The sequence below is a fragment of the Mustela erminea genome, chromosome 4 (genome assembly GCF_009829155.1).
Source record: "Mustela erminea isolate mMusErm1 chromosome 4, mMusErm1.Pri, whole genome shotgun sequence".
NCBI lineage: Eukaryota > Metazoa > Chordata > Mammalia > Carnivora > Mustelidae > Mustela > Mustela erminea.
In genome coordinates, this window is record NC_045617.1 from 100,190,882 (window position 1) to 100,208,509 (window position 17,628).

General features: G+C 36.8%; 1 protein-coding gene across 4 annotated transcripts in view; it reads left to right on the top strand.

The window, feature by feature from the left end:
- The window catches only part of MLIP (muscular LMNA interacting protein), a 258,002-nt gene that overhangs the window by 124,872 nt on the left and 115,502 nt on the right, over nt 1–17,628 (top strand). The gene's annotated exons all lie outside the window — the stretch shown is intronic.

Here is a 17,628-nt window from a genome sequence, read left to right on the forward strand (position 1 = left end):
CTTTTAAACTATTGAAAAAGTAGTCAAAGGATATGCTAGGAAATAAGAGTCTTTAGAAAAAAAATTCTCGCCTGTGTGTCCTTCGGAAAATATGTGTTGTGGTCCTGGAAGCCACTAGTGCAGGTTTTGCCTCAGTGAAATGGGTAGAATATCCTACCCCAAAACTTAGCAGCAAAATTGAATAGTTCCTTTAGGTTGGAGAGCCTATTTAAGACCCATTTCTGTGACAGCAGGAAAGAAAGGGAGTGGAGAGGGAGGGATTTTGAAGGGAAAAATAGGAAGGATTTCCCACTGGTTGGCTATTTGTTGTGATGAAATTATACAATGATTTGACAAGGCATAAGTAGAATGTCAGGAATGCAGAGGCTGGCTTTGGGAGTAGACCGTGGATGCAAAGTTCTCCTTGAGAAAGCGTATGTCAGTACCAAGATGTCTTGTTTAGGATCTGTTAGGACCAGGTACTTGTAAGCATCCCAAAGTAGTTGGGAGAACATTTTTGTTGGTAAGTTGGCATTTTGGTGCTGCTAGGACCTATGCATAATTGTAGAGGACGTGTCTTATTTTGGGTGCCACTCTATTTTCATTTCTGCCGCCTTCACTGACTTCCTGATGCGGAATTTCTATCACCTATAAGCCTAGGGTCCTTAGGCTACTTAGAAGATTCTCCCTGGGTTACTCTTACCTCAGTCTACTGACCTAAAACATTTATTTCTTCTCAAAATTTATTCTCAGACAGTTGTTGGAAATGTTCTAATCATGTAATTAAACATATTCTCAGTAAGCAGTGATAGGCTTGAGCGTTTCTTTCTTGTCTCAGGAAAGATGATGGAATAACCAAGTTTGAGATATGGGGATTTCTAAAGTTAAGGGAGGGTAATTTGGTGGAGCCCCTTTGAAGAACTTATAGGTGTGATAATAATAAATGTAAATAAACAAGGCAAACCTTCTTAATGAAGCAACTTTTGGATTTTTGTTTTACTTTTCCCCCCAGTTGTTAGATTTCTTTCCCTAAGTTGGTCATTTAATTTGTTTTTATGTGACCAAATACACAGAAGTAAACTAGAGCCTGAACACACACTTTGGAATCTTTTGTCCAAAAACAGTTATATGGTAGTACGTTATAGCTGTTGTTATCAAGGCTGCAAATGAAAAGGCAAAGATCAATCTAATTCATTAGCAGTGGCCAAAAATGATGGTTACTATTAATGGGGGAATACTGGATCTTGAAATGTTTGGAAGTCGCCATTGTTCCTGTTTGCATTTCCCTTAACAATCCATTTGAGTAATGAATAATAGGCTATCATCAAATAAAAATAAGAGTAAATAAGAATAAGGCAATTGTTAACCACAAATGTCAACCCCAGAATAATGACCGAACCAAAGAAGATACTCTGAGAATTTTAATATGGTGAGTAATAGAAACAACAAGTCTAAAGAATAACCATGATTGGATTACTTGATGCTAACAACATCTACTTTTCTCTCAGAAATATAGTCATTAGGTGAATTTCTGGTCTGCCTGGTAAAAATAAATCCATGTACAGAACTGTCCATAAATTAACACTATTAGTCAACAATAATTTATTAAGCTATTCTAAAAGGTGCCTTCAGTTCCTGCTCTGGCTTTTAACTTTTCCATAAACTAGCCTAGATGTCATTTTCTATCCACATCTTCTACCTCTCTTCTTCAGTTCTTCTCAACTACAACAAAGGTGCATACTTTATACTTTTCCATCCCCGAGCCTTTGATTCCTCTGTGTATAAATCTCCTTCCCCAGACTCATCTCCATAGGCTGCTCAATACTCTAAACCCAGTTCAAGCAGTGCCTCTTTCTAGAGACATTCCCTTTGAAGAGGAGTTAGGTCTTCTCCATCTGTACCATTTTCCACATCGTTTTTTAGCTTTTTTAGAAAATTTCCATAACTCCTTTTCACCCTGTTGTAATAATGGATTGCCTTTTTCCCTCACTAGAGAGCAATTTAAGTCAAGATGTGTCCCATTTATTTCTGTGTCTCCAGCACTTAGTAGAGTGTCTTGCATATAGGTGAGGTTCAATAAGGTGTATAAAAGGAATAAATATTTAAGAGTTCACATCTTTGAAGTCTTTGCACCGACACTGACTCCTTTATGAAGTCAGGTTTTGTTCTCTGAGTCAAAATAAACTATTTCTCAATGTACTTCTGATAGCTTTTTTTCTGACCATCTTTTATAACAATTCTCCTATTTCAGCATGTAGTATAACTATTTACGTACATGCCTTATCTCCCCTAGCAGATTGTAAAGTCTTTAGAGATGAAGTCTATGGTAAATCTATTTCTATTAAATATTTTGTTCTCTGTAGTAGTTACTATATTATCATGAATGTAGTCAATATAAATATTGGGTTGAATATGGTTATGCTCCAAATACTTTCATTGAAGTAGCATGTTTCAATAAAAGTGCATTATGTTAAAAAAAGCCACTAAACAATTAAAAAATTTGAAGTGTATGTTAAAAGTTAAAATGCTATATATAAAATAAGCAGTTGAATCAAAATCCTCTCAATAAAAATTCAGAAAGAAAGAGTAATGTTTTTGAGTATAGGCATCTTGAATGTTGATGTAAAGGTCTAATACTGTCTTACTTAGGGATAACATTAGAGTTAAAATTTTGAGAGGTGAATATACACATACGAACACAGAGTGATTTGGCTGGAAGACCTATGGTAAAGCCTGTAGCTCAGGCAATGAGAGTGGGGATAAAAAGAAGAGCTTACAAGGTAGATTTAGCTGGATTTATTCATTGACATATATGGGAAAAGTCAAGGATGGATGAAATTTCTCATAGGGAAATTGGAAGAATGTTGATATCATTAATTGAGGGAAAATAATAGGTTTCAGGTATTGGTAGGAAGAGAGAAGACATCTGATCTAAAGTTTGAGATGCCTTGATGACATAGCATGATGTTCTTTAGAAAGGAGCTGGAAATATGAGTCTAGAACACAGGGTAGGGCTGGGATACTGGAAATATTTCTACATAAGCTGATGAGAGTAGAGGTATTTATTCATGGAAAGAATGTAGAACAAGAAGACGGGAGGTACAGGCCAGGAAATAGCAAAATATAAAGGGCCTGTGAAAGAATAGAACCCATGACAGAGACTGAGAGGGGTCCAAGGAAGTTGGAGGGAGGGGTTTCATGCAATGAAAGCTGGAGGGGCATTCAACAAAAAGAATAGTCTACAAACAAGGGCAAGTAAATAAAAATACTATAAAATCTTATAAATATAAGGAAAAATAAAACATAAAACAAGATCAAATAAAGTAGGACCTTCAGAGCCCATTTAATTTCAGAATTAGAAGGTCATTTGATGACCTGAAGGGAAACAGTGTGAGTGCAGTAATAGGTACAAAAATGAGGTTGAGAAGTGGATGGGTGGTAAGGAAGGGAGCCCATGCACCAGAGAGATGCTTTGGGAAAGCAGGAATGACACAGGTAACATACTGGCCATGCTCCTCTGGGTAGTTACTTGAAATTATAAACCTTAGTTTCCTCATTTGTAAAATGGGGTAATGATATCAACCTTCTTTGTGAAGATTAAATGAGATAGTAATATACAGAATGTGCCTAGAAGACTGCCTGGATCATGGTAGGTTCTCAACAGATGATTTACTGTATTTAAGAAGTTTGAGATGATAGCATATTTTGGGGTACAAGGAGAAGGAACTTGTGACGAGGGAGAGGTTTTATATAAAACAAATTTTTTTTAAAGATTTTCTTTATCTCAGAGAGAGAGATAAAGAAGCAGGGATTGGGGCAGAGGGACCAGCAGATTCCCCACTGAGTGGGGAGCCCAACATTGGGCTCAATCCCAGGACCCTGAGATCATGACCCAAGCCAAAGGCAGAGGCTTAGCCAACTAAGCCACCCAGTGAAATGTAGCTTAGGTGTAAGAACAGAGAAGACATGGAAAATGAGGTCAGAAAAACTGGCTGGAGTTAAATAGAGGATGTTCTTACATGAAAGTCTGGGAAATTAGGACCCTGGCATGCATATTTATTAAGTACCTAGATTTTATGGATCCATGGAAAATAAATTACAACAAATTATTTGGATAGGATGTTAGATGTAGAAATCTTTCTTATACCACCAGCCTTCAATCTTCTCTGATGCTGGCAGTATCCCTGAGATCCCTCAGTGGTGGCATGTTGTTTCCTCTGGGTGAGGAATCAATTTTGCCATTAGCCCATGGGGCAGAGGAAGTACATTTGTGGAAAATCCAGCTGCTTTGACAATTCCCGCAGAATGCTGATGGAACCTTTTAACAGGAGGGTCTCCTGATTTGTTGATGTCAGAACTCAATTTTGTTGCTGGTGGTGAGGTAAAGACTCAATGGATATCAGTATCACTGTCCCCTTCCCCTGCTTATCTTCACTATCCAGAGTCTAGAGCAGAACAAGAGGGCACAGTCACTGAGGAAGATGATGACCCTGGCTTTAAGGAGACACTGTGTCCCTGAACTCTGTCCTTTTGTCCCTATATCCACCAGACACCGTTTCTTCATTCTTGCATGACAGTAATATTACTCTCCATACTGGAAAGTAAGGGGATTAACTATAAAAAACATTCTACCTGCCTTTAAGGAACTCAAAAAAGATGCACCTGAAAACATTGACCATGAAAGGGAACATGTTCTAAGAACAAGGGGAAGTTCAGGGGGAGGATGCCTAGATCAGCCCAGACCATCAGGAAGGGTCACACTGTAATTAGCTGAACTGTGAGCAAAGAGTACAAGTTTTCTTGATGGGTAACTAGGGCCTGGGGATTTCAGACAGTGTGAATGGCCAGGGAAGTACCAAGATGTAAGAGGAGGGTGGAAGAGGTCAGTAGGAAGTGTATTAGTTTTCTATTGCTGCACAACAAATGATCATAAATTCAGTGGCTTTAAATGCCTATTTATTTTTTCTAGGTTTCTGTAGATCAGAGGTCTATGCCCCCCTAAACTGGTGCTTCACTCAGAACCTCCTGAGTTTGAAGTTAAGGTGTCAGGTTGCACCCTCATCTGGAGGTCCTACACCAGAAAGGATCTGCTCCTAAGCTCCCTCCTGTTACTGACAGAATTCACTTCCTCTCCTTGAGGCTATAGAATTCATGGCAGCTTATTTCTTAAAGTTGGCAGCAGAGAAAGAAAATCTCTGCTACTGAAACCTCTAACCTTTTGACCCTCTTTTAAAGAGCTCCATGAATTAGGTCATGCTTACACAGGATGGTCTGTTGATTAACTTAAAGTCATCTGACCAAGGACTTAAGTTACATCTGCAAAATGCCTTCAGCTTTGCCAGGTTCTATTAGAAGCCAGTTAGGAATTCCACCCATACTTGAGAGAAGGGGATCATGAAAGGGTGGGATTTGGGGGGCAGTCTCTTTAAGTTTGTTGGCTTTCAGAAGTACGGAGATCAATACCGTGATTGTATGGTACAGATGTCATTAAGATGACGATGACATGGGACAGAAGTTAAGGAACACAGAGGATCCACAAAAATCTTTGTGCGTGCGTGTGTGTGTGTGTGTGTGTGTGTGTGTGTGTTTATCAGTCAGCTTTTGCTGCATAACAAGCCATACCAAAGAGCAGTGCTTTCAAACAGCGAGCATTTATTTAGCTTAAGTATCTGCAGATCGGCAATTTGGCTCTGTTCAAGTGGGTGGTTCTGCTTATCTGGGGCAGGGTCAGCTAATCTTTGCTGTGATTCACCTACTTGTCTGTCATTGGCTGCTGGGCCAGCTGGTAGCTTGTTAGCTGAGATGTGGTCTTGTAACCTCCAGTGGACGAGCCTGGGCTTTTTCACATTTTGATGCTCTTATGTGCTGCGCAAGCTGGTAAGTTCCAAGGCACTTGGGCCTTTCAAGCCACTGCTTCTTGGATCATATTTGCTAGTGTCCTCCTGGTCCAACCAAGTCAGAAGGCCAGTTGAGAAGGAGTGGAGAGGAAAAGGACTTTTTTTTGTGAAAAGAGAATTTGAGGCATTTTTATAACCTACTACATGACATTTATTACTATGTTTTTAAAGATTGGAAGGATTTTGTTTTATATTTATGAGACAAATGAGACAGCTAATAAAAAGGAAAAAGGATGAATACATAGCCCATGGGGGATAACTGATGAAATAAGATTTCCTAAGAAGGCAAAAGCTTCTGTGATTCAGAGTATATAGGGAAAATTTACTTTTTCAAAAATGAAAAGTCATCATTTTTTCTTAGAAGAGAGGAAAAGGAATAAGAGTAGATCTAGAAAATAATAGATTTTCCTGGTAATCACCATTTTTCCTTAGAGAAAGTGAAACTAGGTCATCTATTGAGTACAATGGAGGAAGTGGTAAGAGCAGGGTTTGTGGAGAGTGTTAACTTTTTAGAAGAGCTATTGTTCAGAACAGGATGGGAAACTGATTTCAAAACCAAAGGTGGGGGGGAACAACTAACAACCAGCTAACAGAAAAATGAGAGGTACAGGATCCAGCTGAGACTATGACATTAACTTCATGATGACATTAATCTATGGTACCTTCCCAGCCCAGCCCATATGTGAGTTAGAGAAAGATGGCCACTCTGCACAGGTGCAGGAAGTTCAGCTCCACTCTCAGCTGGAGCCCATATACAGGACAAGTTCGTGGGTCAAGTGCAGTGGTCCTGCCAACCAAAAGGGCTGTATTATTTTGTATTTACTTTTCTCTTCATTCTTTTTTTTTTAAATCCAGTACAGTTAATGTGCAGTGTTGTATTAGTTTTGGGTGAGCAATATAGTGATTTTATAATTCTATGCATTACTCAGCAGTCATATGACAAGTGTACTCTTAATCCCCATCACCTATTTCCCTCCACTCAACTCTCCTCTGGCAGCCAGCAGTTTGTTCACTATATTTAAGTCTGTTTTTTGGATTGTCTCTTTTTTATTCTTTGTTTTGTTTCTTAAATTTCACGTGAGTGAAATCATGTGGTGTTTTGTTTTTCCCTGACTGACTTATTTCACTTACCATTATACCCTCTAGATCCATCCATGCTGTTGAAAATGGCAAGATTCCATTCTTTTTTATGGCTGAGTACTATTTCGGGGTGTGTGTGTGTGGGTGTGTGTGTGTGAGAGAGAGAGAGAGAGAGAGAGAGAGACAGAGTGTATCACCTCTTTTTTTTTTTTAAGATTTTATTTATTTGACAGAGATCACAAGTAGGCAGAGAGGCAGGCAGAGAGAGGCGGGGGGGGGGGGAAGCAGACCCCCTACTGAGCAGAGAGCCCGATGAGGGGCTCAATCCCAGGACCCTGAGATATGACCAGAGACGAAGGCAGAGACTTAACCCACTGAGCCACCCAGGTGCCCCGTATCACCTCTTCTTTATCGTCTATCAGTGGACTTTGGGGTTGCTTCCATAATTCGGCTATTGTAAATAATGCTGCAATGCAAACATAGGGGTGCATTTATCTTCTCCACTTAGTGTTTTCATTTTCTCTGGGTAAACACCCAGTAGTGAAGTTACTGGATCACATGGTAATTTTATTTTTAATTTTTTGAGGAACCTCCACACTCTTTTCCACAGTGGTTGTACCACTTCGTCTTCCCCCTGACAGTGCATGAAGGTTCCTTTTTCTTCACGTCCTGGCTAATGCTTGTTTCTTGTGGTCTTGATTGTAGTCATTCTGACAGGTGTGAGGTAGTACCTCATTATGGTTTTGATTTGCATTTACCTGATGATGAGTGATGTTGAGCATCTTTTCTTGTGGATGTTGGCCAACTGGATGTCTTCTTCAGAAAAATGTCTGTCTATGTCTTCTGCCAATTTTTAATTGGATTTCTTTTTGATGGTGGTGTTGAGTTGTATAAGTTCGTAATGTATTTTGGATCCTAAAGCCTATCAGATATATCATTTTCAAATATCTTCTCCTATTCCATAGGTTGTCTTTCAGTTTTATTGATTGTTTCTTTTGCTGTGCAGAAGCTTTTTTTTTTTTTTTTTTGCTGTAGTCCCAATAGTTCATTTTTGCTTTTATTTCCCTTGTCTTAGGAAACATTTCTAGAAAAACGTTGCTGTGGTTGATGTCAGAGAAATGACTGCCTGTGCTCTCACCTAGAATTTTTAATGGTGTCAGGTCTCCTACTTCAGTCACTAATACATTTTGAGTTAATTTTTTGTTGGTATGAAAAAGTGTCCAGCTTCATTCTTTTGCATGTAGCTGTCCTGTTTTACAAACACAATTTGTTGAAAAGACTGTCTTTTTTTCCATTGCATATTCTTGCCTCCTTTGTTGAAGATTGATTATATAATTGTGGGTTTATTTCTGGGCTCTTTATCTTGTTCTGTTGATCTATGTGTCTATTTTTGCATCAGTGCCACACTATTTTTGATTACTACAGCTTTGTATTGTATCTTGATATCTGAGATTGTGATACTTCCAGTTTTATTTTCTTTTTCAATATTGCTTTGGCAATTCAGTATCTTTTGTGGTTCCACAAAATTTTAAGATTCTTTGTTCTAATTCTGTGAAAAATGCTCTTGATATTTCAATAGGGATAGCATTAAATCTGTAGATTGCTTGGGGTAGTGTGAACATTTTAACAATATTTGTTCTTCCAACATGAGCATGGAGTATGTTTCCATTTCTTTGGGTTGTCTCAATTTCTTACATCAGTGTTTTATAGTTTTCAGAGTATAGGATTTTCACCTCCTTGGTTAAGTTTATTCCTTGGTATTTTATTATTTTTGTTATAATTATAAATGAAACTTTTTTCTTTTTTTCTTTTTCTGCTACTTCATTATTAGTGTATAGAAATGGAACTTATGGAGGTAACTGTGTGGCTCAGTGGGTTAAGCCTCTGCCTTCAGCTTTGGTCATGATCTTAGGGTCCTGGGATCGAGTCCCAGAGCCCTGCATCAGGCTGTCTCCTCAGCAGGGAGACTCCCCCCGCCCCCAGCCTGCCTACTTGTGATCTCTTTATCTGTCTGTCAAATAAATAAATAAAATTAAAAAAAAAAAAGAAAGAAATGCAACTTATTTCTGATTATCAATTTTATAACTTGCAATTTTCCTGAATTCATTTATGAGTTTTAGTAGTTTTTTTGCTGGAGTCTTTAGGGTTTTTTACATAGAGTATCATGTGATCTGCAAATAGTGAAAGTTTTTACTTCTTCCTTACCAATTTGGATGTTTTTCTTTTTGTTGTCTGATTGCTAAGACTTCCAGTACTATGTCGTATAAAAGTGCTATGGGTGGGCATCCTTGCCTTGTTCCTGACATTAGAGGAAAAGCTCTCAAGTTTTCACCATCAAGTATGATGTTGGCTGTAGGTTTTTCATATAAGGCCTTTAGTATGTGGAGATATGTTGCCTCTAAACCTACTTTGCTGAGGATTTTTATCATGAATGGATGATACAGTATGGCAAATGCTTTTTTTCCATCTATTGAAATGATCATATGGTTTTATCCTTTTCTTATTGATGTGATATACTATGTTGATCAATTTGTGAATATTGAACCACTCTTGCATCCCAGGAATATATTCCATTTGATTATAGTGAATGATTTTTAATGTATTGTTGGATTTGGTTTGCTAATATTTTTTTGAAGATTTTTGCATCCATGTTCATCAGAGATATTGACCAATGGTTCTCTTTTCTTGTAGTGTCTTTGAGTTTGGTATCAGGGTAATGATGGTCTCATAGAATGAATTTGGAAGCTTTCCTTTCTCTTACATATATATATATATATATATTTTACTAGTTTGAGAAAAAAAGTTTTTTTTTTGTTGTTGTTGTTGTTGTTGTTTTGTTTTGTTTTTTAAGTAGGCTCCACATCCAACATGGAGCTTGAACTGACAGCCTAAGATCAAGAGTTGCACACTCAATGGATTGAGCCAGCCAGGTGCCCTGAGAAGAATAGGTGTTAACTCTATTTTGAAAGTTTAGTAAAATTCACCTGTGAAGCCATCTGATCCTGGACTTTTGGTTGTGGGCGTTTTTAAGTTATTGATTCAATTTCATTGCCGGTGATCAGTCAGTTCAAATTTTCTATTTTTTCCTGATTTAGTTATGGAATTTTATCCATTTCTAGGAGTTTTATCCATTGCTTATAGGTTGTCCAATTTGTTGGCAAACACTTTCTCATAATATTCTCTTAAAATTGTTTGTATTTCCTGTCGTGTTTCTTATTTGTTCTCTTTGTGATTTTGTTTGTGTTCTCATTCACTTTTTAAAAATTTTATTTTTTTTCAGTGCTCCAAGAGTCATTGTTTATGTACCACACCCAGTGCTCCATGCAATACTCACTTTTTTATGTATGTGTCCACCTAAAGGTTTGTCAATTTTGTTGATCCTTTAAAAGAACTCCTAATCTCATTCTATTTCATTTATTAGTTTCTCTTTCATTTATTTCTGTTCTAATCTTTATTATCTCCTTTATTATCTCTCTATTATCTCCTTTATTATCTCCTACTTCTTCCTTACCAGTTTGGATGTCTTTCTTTTTGTTGTCTGATTGCTAAGACTTCCAGTACTATGTTGAATAAAAGTGCTATGGGTGGACATCCTATGAAGGACATCCTTCAACTATTTTGGGGTTTTTGCTCTTATTTTTCTAGTTCTTATGTGTAAGGTTAGGTTTTTTGAGATTTTTCTTGCTTCTTGAGGTCAGCTTGTATTGCTATAAAGTTCCCTCTTAGAATAGCTTTTGCTGCAGCTCAGATTTTGAACCATCGTTTTTTAAATTTTCATTTGTTTCCACATATATTTTTTTATTTTCTCCTTAATTTCTTGGTTGACTCATTCATTGTTTAGTAACATGTTATTTAACCTTCATGTATTTGTTGTTTTTCCAGACTTTTTCTTATGGTTGATTTCTCATTTCATAGTGTTGTGGTCAGAAAAGATTCATGGTATGACTTATATGTTTTTGAATTTGTGGAGACTGGTTTTGTGGCCTATTAGTGGTTTATTCTGGAGCATGGTCCATGTGCACTTGTAAAGAATACATATTCTGCTGTTCTAGGATGGAGTGTTCTGAATTTATCTGTTAAATACATCTGGCTCAATGTATCATTTGAAGCCACTATTTCTTTGTTGTTTTTCTGTTTGGATGATCCATCCATTGATGTAAGTGGATGTAAAAGTCTGCTAGTATTATTGTATTGCTATTGTTTACTTCCTTTACATTTGCTATTTGCTGCTTTATGTATTTGGGTGCTCCTAGGTTGAGTGTATAAATATTTACAATTGTTATATCTTCTTGTTTATTCCTTTTATAACTCTATAGTATCTTCTGTAAATGTCTACTTTGTCTGATGTAAGTATTGCTACTCCAGCATTCTTCACTTTCATTTGCATGGTATATGCTTTTCCATCCCTTCACTTTCAGTCCCCATATATCTTTAGGTATAAAATGAGTATCTTGCAGGAAGCATACTGATGGATCCTACTTTTTTATCCATTCCATCATCCTGTGTCTTTTGATTAGAGTGTTTAGCACATTTACATTCAAAATGATTATTGATAGGTATGTACTCATTGTCATTTGTTAACTGTTTTATGGTTGTTTTTATAGTTCTTCTCTGTTCCTTTCTTCCCTTGTTCTCTTCTGTCATAGTTTGCTGGTTTTCTTTAGTGATATACTTGGATTCCCTTCTCTTTATTTTTTGCATCTCTATTACCTGTTTTTGATTTGTGGTTACCATTAGGTTATATATAACATCTTATTTATATAGCAGTCTATATTAATTTAACCATGGATTAAGCTTGAACCCATTCTAAAAGCACTAAATTTCTATTCCTCTCCTCCCCAAGACATCCATTTTAGGTATATGGCATCACACTTTCTATCCTTTTATTCTGTGACTCTTTGACTGATTTTCATAAATATACTTCATTTTACTGATTTTGCACTTCCAAGTTTTCCTACTCCTGCTGATGATCTTTCCTTTCCACTCCGATTCCCCTTTGTCATTTCTTCTAAGTCTGGTTTAGTCGTGATAAATTCCTTTAACTTTTGTATGTCTGGGAAACTCTATCTCTGTCTATTCTGAATGATAGCTTTGCTGAATAGACAATTCTTGGTTGTAGGTTTTGTTTATTTGTTTGTTTGTTTGCTTTTCCCCTTTCAGCACTTGGAATATATCATGCCACTCTCTTTTGGCCTACAGAGTTTCTGCTGAAAAATCAACTGATAACCCCATAGGGTTTCCTTCATATGTAACAGTTTTCTTTCCTCTTGCTAATTTTTAAATGTTTTGTCTTTTTTTTTTAAAGTATTTTATTTATTCATTTGACAGAGAGAGAGAGAGATCACAAGTAGGCAGAGAGACAGGCAGAGAGAGACGGGGGGAAGCAGGCTCCCTGCTTAGCAAAGAGCCCCATGTGGGGCTCAATCCCAGGACACTGAGATCATGACCTGAGCCGAAGGCAGAGGCTTAACGCACTGAGCCACCCAGGTGCCCCAATTTTCTGTCTTTATCACTACTTTTCTTTCCATTTTAATTACTATGTATCTTGGTGTAGATTTCCTTGGGTTGATTTTTTAGGGGGCTCTCTGTGTCTCCTGGATCTGGACTTTTGTTCTTCCCCAGATTCAGGAAGTCTTCAGCTATTATTTCTTCAAATTAATTTTCTTTCCCCCTTTCTTTCTCTTCTTCTTGGATCCCTATAATGTGAATGTCATTATGCTTGATGGTATTGCTGAGTTCCCTTAATCTATTTTCATTTATTATTTTTTTTTTTTCTCTCTCATGACCATCTTGATTGCTTTCCATTACTCTCTGCTCCAGGTTGCTGATCTGTTTTTCTGCTTCTTCCTACCTACACTTATTCCCTCTAGAGTATTTTTAATCACAGTTATTGAGTTCTTTATCTCTGATTATTGTTAATATTTTCTGTCTCTTTATTGAGGATCTCACTGAGATCTTCCATTCTTTTCCCAAGCCTGGTGAATATTTTTAAAACCATTATTTTAAGTTCTCAATTGGGTAAGTTTCTTATCTCTTTTGTTTAGCTTTCTTGCTGTGATTTTGTCCTGTTCTTTCCTTTGGAACATATTCCTCTGTCTCCTCATTTTATCCAACTTTCTGTGTCTGTTTCTATGTGTTAGGAAAGTCAGCTATTTCTCCTGCTCTTGAAAGTTGTAGCCTTAAGAAAAGGAGGTCTTATAATGCTCTATAGTGCAATGTTCCCTGTTCACCAGAAACTGGCTCTTTAGGGGCATCTCTTATATTTGTTGCATGAGCTATATTTTTGTGGTCGAGTCAAGTCATCTGCAATGTCTCTCTTTGCCTGTTGTGGGCAGCATTTGGTCCCTGTGTTGTTAGTAGGTCAATCTGGGGCTGCCTTGGGCTGCAGTTAAGTCAGTCTCACATTTGTGAGAGCTGTGGTGACACAGAACTGCAGCATGCTATTCCTCTGTTGTCCCCTGTGAAACTTTTGTTGGTGGGTGGGGCCTGAACTCAAAGAAGTTATCTGCTCCCAGCCCACAGCTATAGCCATAGTTGAACTGGTGAGTGTGATTTTCTTCCCCTGTCCCTTGGGCAGGAGACATTTTGAGGTGGCACTGGCTCCTTAAAAGGCTGCTTGGGCACTGGAACACTTGTGGCATGACTTTGGGTGAACTCCTGACAAGGGCATATTGGATGGGGTGAGTCTACAGAGGAGCTTGAGGGTGCAGTATAATGTTAGTGAGCTAGGTGGATAGTGTTGATGTTATGTTTATTCCCACAGATGTCCATGTATGTAGACTGGGGGAGGGGGAATGGTACCCACTAACTCTTTTGTTCTTGGAGATGTCACATAAAGATCCCTGCCCCTCTAGAAAATCCTCTGAAATTAGTAATCAAATCTCTCTCCTGTATTCCCCAGGCATTTTTCAAACTGCTGGTTGTCTGCTGTATCTCAGTAGGGCTATTTATTGTGCTCCCTCTTTAAGGGTAGGAACTCAGTTTCCTATTGCTCTCTAGCTCTCCCAGAGCTGAGCCTGCTTATTTTTTTTTTTTTTTTTTATTTCCAGCATAACAGTATACATTATTTTTGCACCTGCTTATTTTTTAAAGTTCCAGATGTCAAGCTGCCCTGATTGTAAGAACTCCCAAAGTTAGATTCCTCTTGTTTTCAAAGCCAGATGTAATGGGGATTTGCCTTCCCAGGGCAAATGCCCTATGCCTGGAGCGCCTGATATGGGGTCTGCTACTCTTCCCTCTCAGCACTTGGGATGTCCTTCCCTCCTAAGAAGAGTCCCTTGGGTAAGTTTGGCTCCTGTGTCTCCACCCTTCCTACTCTCTTTGGTGTGGCATCTTCTCTATATTTAGCTGTGAAGAGTTTGTTCTGCTTGTCTTTGGGTCTTTTTCTGGGTTACCTACACTAGTGTGAGTGTTATCTAGATGTATCCATGGGATGAGGTGGGCCTAGGATTCTCTTACTCTACCACCTTCCCAGGAAGTCCTCTGTCATTATTATTATTTTTTTTTAATAGCAGCTTGAAGTAGACTGGGTCTCAGAGCAAAATGACAGTTAGTGAGATTGATTTAAAGAATGAAGATTTGGCAAGTATATTGGAAAAAGAATTACATAGGTAGAATGTTGACAATGATGGCAAAAAGGCTGAGATTGAACAAAGTACTTCTAAAACCTAAAGTGCAAAATAGCAGGAGATGTGGGAGTTGGGACAGGACAGCAAGAGAGGGGATCTGTCATGAAGGAAAGATCTTTAGTTCACATTATATGGAAAAAGGATTGATGATAATCTTATGCAGGGGTATACTTTGATTAGATTTTAAAAAGTTACTCCAATAATAGGTTAAAGGGGGTGCTAGAGGCAGGAATACCAGAAATATTATTTATATTGTTTATCTTTGAAAGGCTGAGAATACATCTTTCCAGTGACATTACAAGGGTTCTTCAGTGAGAAAACCCATGAATAGGTAAGTTTAGGAGGCCAAGCTGTTGTGTTGTAATGATTCCATATGAGGACAAAAAAGAATCTAGAGTTTCTGCCTTGCATGGCTTTACAGATTCAGGAGGAAGAGTTCAACTATATGAATCAGTATCTTGTGCCATCTGTATCTTGGGAACTATTCAGAGATCAGATCAATCACTTTGGTTTTTATTCAGATGCTTTGGAATCTGATACTAATTAGGAAAAAACTGGGTATGTATAGGAAGTGTTCATTTTAGGTTGATTAAAACTACAAGGAAGTTCCACAACAGATATTGGTTGTTAGAATAATTGATGGCCTCTATTATATAGGATCCAAGAGTGGATTTAGGGTCAAGATTGTCCACTTGATGACAGCAGAACACTGCAAGCATCCTCTCTTACTGATATTACTGTGAATGTATTCCAGAGCTTAGGGTAGTTTTTCCGGGAGAAGAGAGTTTTGAAAATAACTTTGGAGGAGGTATATAGTAAGGGGACTCAAGAATCAGAAAAAGGCTGGTGATTGGAGAACATAAGCAGGGGTAGCTCTAGAGAGGTGTTTAAACCAAAGGAATCAACAAAGATCATGCTAGAAATAAATGATGGAGAAAACAGAGAACAGCTTTGAGGAGAAGGAATAAAAGTATCATTGACAAACCTAGAGAACAGAACAAGAGGTTATTAATGGGAGAGGCTGAAGGGGTGGAAATATGTAGATGTCAATAGAGAAGTTTATTATCACTGGTAATGGATTTATAGTGTAGAAGTGAAAGAAGGCTCTCTTCTGAGATAACTGAGCATTTGACAGGTATCTATTCTTTCTTTCTGCACAAAGTCATTCATGTCTGTACCTCCTCTCTGCTACTTTTTTTAAACCTATTGAGAGGAATTTAGGAAAATGAATCTTTTTTATTAAAAAGAAATTCTTCGTATCTGGGAATTTTATAAAAGTGTGGTACCACATTTTTTATTAGAATAAATCAGGATAATATCCAGACGTATTTGCAAATTAGAAACAAATAAATTGCAAATACTTGTTAATATACTGAATGGGAAAAGATAATAAACATATGTAGGCTAATACAAACATAATAAACAATCTTAGACTTTTCAGAGTCTTTCTCTTGAAGTTCTTTAATAGTCAACTACTCAAAAGCACAATAAATTGAATTACTTAAATTAGGTAAAATATGACTCAGTGTAGTAGAATTATAGCCCTATGATTTCAACATGATAATTTCATGGATAATCTGAATGAATCAATCAATTTATTGTAGAAATGAAGTTATCTGTAAATATGACTTAAAAGGTGATGGATTTTTGTGGCCATTATCATTAGTTTACAAAATTCTTTACCAAAAGCTATAACATAATATGCAAAGACACTCTACACAGCCTTGAAATTGCTTCATTCTTTTTGCGAGAAGAGACCAGTCATTGTAAACAATCAGAGAAGACTGTTCATTTATGTCTAATCACATGAATCAATTATATGAGCACTGGCTAAGCAGAATTGTTTCTAAGTAAAGCTTATGTAAGGGAGTTGTTAAGCATTCTTTCTCAATTTGATTGAATTCTGCTTGATTTTCAATTACCCCTGATATTTTGATATTCTGGGTAATGCCATGTATTCAAATATTAATTATGTAGGAAGAATTCTGTGTTGGGAGTACAAATATAAATTTATACATAAAAAGAAAGGGCTGTTTTGGATGTATTTACTTGAAACTTTAAAGTTTAGGATGAGTTGTTTGCATTTATCAGTTTTAAATTTTTCAGAACTCGAAATTACATGATATGAAAATCTTTGCAATAGGTCTGACGGATACCTTGTTAACATGTTACAAAGCAAAATCAAGTAATATCATTTACTGAATTTGTAAACCAAGCTTTTGTCAAATTTAATAGTTATGGTAATACATTTTCCTGCTATGTAAGGCCATAAATAAAATAAATAAACACACAAACATATATATATAATAACAGGTAATATAATATCACCTAATAAATATTAACATTTTGATTAACTGATATTCCCTAAATTCTCTTATGAGTTGATAGAATCAAATCAATAATTTTGCAGGAGGCCTGTGTTTAAAGATCTGGCTTTTGAATCATATATAATTTTAGCATTTGTCTTAAAGTACTGGATGATTTTTAAAATACCACAAAATACACATACCCAGACATTTTTTCTTTCTTTTTGTTTGTTTGTTTTTTTTTGTTGTTTGTTTGTTTGTTTAAATTTGTTGAGGGGTTTGTGGGTTGCATTGTTTCAGGCAGGTGACATTTGTAAAGTATTCTTTTCTTTTGATTTGAAAGCATATCTACCCTTCCCAACATAATCCAAATCATTTATTAAATGTTCATTCTGGCAACTAATTAGTGACATGTTTTTCATAAGTTAAAACTTGATCTGTATTTCAAACTTGCTTTCACTCTTTTAATTTATCATTGTTGATATCAATCATGTTGATGGGTGCTGTGTCTTTCGAATTCTGGTCATTTTTTGCAGTTGCACAATATATAGGAGTACTTTAAGTTTTTAGAATTTTAAACACTTGAAGTGTGTTAGATTTTTTAAGGATTATAGTAATTACACTGTAGTCATTATATTGTTGTAGTCATTATATTATTATGTTAGTTATACCATTATATTTTTACAATGGAAGTAAATCTATCTTGTTTTCCAATGTGAACTTTGAAACCTATTGGTG